Raw genomic sequence first — 3,730 nt, forward strand, 5'->3', positions numbered from 1 at the left:
TAAAGATACAGAAGGGGTCTTGAGCATCTGGGGTGGGACCTAACCCAAGGAAGCTTAGATCCCTTAATGAAAAAAACTAAGAACTAAAGATAAATTTCTTTATTTGAAGAATTTTTGGTACATATCAAAATGTTACATAACTGGGAAACTAGACTTTTTACACTCTTATCCTCTTCTACTTCTGCTAGGTCATAAATGCCTAATGGGCTTCTCGATCCCTTTATTTATACAAAATGAGTGAGGGGAAAATTTTAGAGGCCTTGAGCATTACTCAAGAGTGGGGGGTGAATCAATAGTGTGACTTATGAACAATTTTTACCCTTTATTAAACTTTAACTGAAATTCACACTTAATTTGTAGCACATCACAATATATTAGCAGCTAATAACATATGAATAACCACGATCATATTAGTAGAAAAAAAAATAAGGATATAACCATGAGAGTAATAATGCATGAACCATAGACCATCGCAACACATCAATAATCACACATGAGGACATCAGATGTAAGGAGGAAACTAAAAGGGTAAAAACCATCATCAATAGATCGTCTTCATTGTCATCTCTTCTATTATGTGAAAATTCTTTACATCTGATTCACTAGCAACTACTAGTGTGTAAGACACCACTTGCTAATCATGTGATCTGCTACTCACTCCATAAAAAAACCTTGAAGAACTTTGTAGGCCATCACCTACTGGAAGCCACTACTCCCAATAAGCCTCACCCAACCACCATTAGATGGAAGCCATCATTCCCATGTTCTCAAACCACCACTTGAAGGATCTTGGTACACCTTGAATATGTAAGCCATCACTTGCTCAGTGAAAGTCCCAACCTTCAACACATCTCACACAGACCATGTTTAAAAAAATTGTTGGCTTAAGAGGGCCTAACCCAAGTTTGGAGTTATTTGCGCCAACCAAAAAAGCCCTAATAGCTGGCCCTTTCGATAACAACCTACGTAGGGCAAGCTGCAATCTCACCCGAAGTAGTATTGTGGGATGCTAGAACTAGATTTCTACATCTAGAGATCTTTGTGATAGTTTCCTAAGGTTCTTAGGTTTTATATTTACCTTCGCACAGATCTACTCCTTCCGACTATCAACTAATTCAACTCTATCAAAATGACCTTCAGATCTTCGCGAAGGTACTTAATTGTACTTATCATGGGGAAAGATTACAGATCTACCAGTTCTGCGCAGTAAATGTGTACTCTTAAGCCCTCATTAGGGGACTTTTGAGGTATAAAATGGGCCTCCAAAGCAAATTATAAAATAATAGTGGAAATAATAAAATAAGATTAGATTGCATCATCAAATTTTATAAGGAAAAAAAGAAAAAACTATTTTTTCAACTCGTATTTTCAATTTATCTCCCTATGGGGTTACTCAAATTTCAAGCGACAACACTCGTTGGATACATAATCTGATTCCTCATCCAATGAGTACCCATGGTGCATACATTTGATGGATCCTGCTACACGAAAAAATAGAAATACATGAAAAACATGATTGCAATCACGTGTTTTCATGTATTTCTCATTTTTCGTGCGGTAGGGTCCATCAAAAGTATGCAACATGGGTACTCCTTGGATGAATAATTAAATTTTACATCCAATGAGTATTCCCACTCAAAATTTGAGTAAAGCCTTAGGGAGATAAGTTGCAAATACGAGTTGAAAAAGTAGTTTTATCATTTTATTATTTTTTAATCTTTTTACTTTTTTACTCAAAAAATGGTAAATAATCCCCCATGGTTGACATCATCATCTTGAATCTTATCGGTTCTTATAAAATTTATTTCGGTTGTACATTTTTCTTAGGAGGCCCATTTTACACCTCAAAATTCCCCTAATGTATGGCCTAGATCTGTTGTCGTGCAAATCAACCCTTTCTGGACAGCTAACTACAACAGATCTATATAATGACTTCCCGATCCTCGCGAAGGGGGTTAATTATACTTATTATGCATAAATATTACAGATCTATCTGTTTCGCGCAGAAACTAAGCATTAATTCACATAAAACAGATCACAAATCGAAGATACATAAACTTAAACAGAAGTAAATAACAAGGCAAAGATGCATCAAAATTGCTTCCAAAACAATATTTATTATGAATAAGCGTTCAATTTACATACTTCTCCTCCCTGCTCACTCAACTGCAGGGGCCCACACACTCAACTTGCAGACTTACCAAGGTATATGTGCACTCATCTGCAGGAGCCTTCCCCTTTTGCCTAAGTACAAAAAACAAACATTTCCTACCTTAGTACCTTTCCCTTACAATGATTCTTCACAAAAAGTTACTTTTTTAGACTCGCTATGACTCAACTATATATAGCATTTTCATTACAATACCATGGCCTGCAGACCATGGGTGAGTCTCAAAACCATCCTATCACTTACCCATACAAGGGACTAATGCCCATTTGACTCTTACTTAGCTTCGCGCTCTGCTTCCACATTTCACGGAGACTTTACATTCTTTAACAAAAACTATTATAAAAATTGACTTAACTGACAAAATTTGACCCCAAGGACCCCATCCCAACAAAAATTTCTGACTACATCCAATTTACAAACTCATACAATTATCATGGGCCTCATTTCATCCCATGTTCATATTGGACCCATACAAAAAATAAATACATCACAATCTGCAGCAACACCTGCAAACAATCACCAATCTGCATACATATGCTACACAATCTCAACCAAAATATGCTCAACAAAAACAAACCCTACAATAACAAAATATAACAATCTGATCTACACACTCAGCCATAGAAAAACTCATGCATCCATACAAATATCAATATTGAAGCTATAACAATAATACTCTACAACAAAACCCCTACAACACAAAGAGTTCATAAATCAATCTTTGATCAACAACTGCAACAACTATAACAAAATCCTCTCCATTGCATCAACTGGAAGCCACAATATGCAAAACAAAATCTGTCAATCATGTCAATCTATTATGGCCCCATCATCCTCTAAAGTCTGGTCCAAACTGGAGATATTATCTACTCTCTAACTCAGCAAACTTGTAGCATACACTCATAAAAGATACTATGAATTTTATCCTTGATGGAGACAAATTGGCTCTATTTATAGTTATTCGTTCATGTGAAGGGGCACGTCTTGTGGAAATATGGTGTAGAATTGCAATTTCTCAAGAAATTTTAATCTAAATCAAGAGACACAATCCTACTATATTGATATGGGTAATTTAATTTACAATTTAGAACAACAATCAACACATGCAATAGGAAATAACACACATGCACAATATTTTTTCCAGGGGAAAGCAATTGCTAAAAACCCCTTATGTCTGCTTGCATTAATCATATGAATAGAGATGTATTACAATTGTTAGCTCAGTCTGAGCTCAACCTGTAAGTGAATAACCTATCTCTTTGCTCAATGAGAAGATTTGACCTAGACTTAGTCAATTTCTGCCTCAACTTAAGCCCCTATTTCCTTGCACAATTACTGAGGAATTAGGACCCTATTGATTAGGAATTTTCCTCCAATTGACTGCGCAATTCCCAAGGTTGATCATCTGGTTTCATGCAACACCTGTACACTCAAGACTAGTCTACAACTGATGTTACACTACCTTGGAATCTACACCACATATGGGGAACTTGAATTCTCTGCATGCACTAGCTATTTTTTGGTCTGATTGATCAGTTAACTGGATGATCCCTGAGTTAG

The sequence above is a fragment of the Pinus tabuliformis genome, chromosome 6, assembly GCF_031772625.1.
Source record: "Pinus tabuliformis cultivar Carrire ecotype Pingquan chromosome 6, CPIR1, whole genome shotgun sequence".
In the NCBI taxonomy this organism is placed as follows: Eukaryota; Viridiplantae; Streptophyta; class Pinopsida; order Pinales; family Pinaceae; genus Pinus; species Pinus tabuliformis.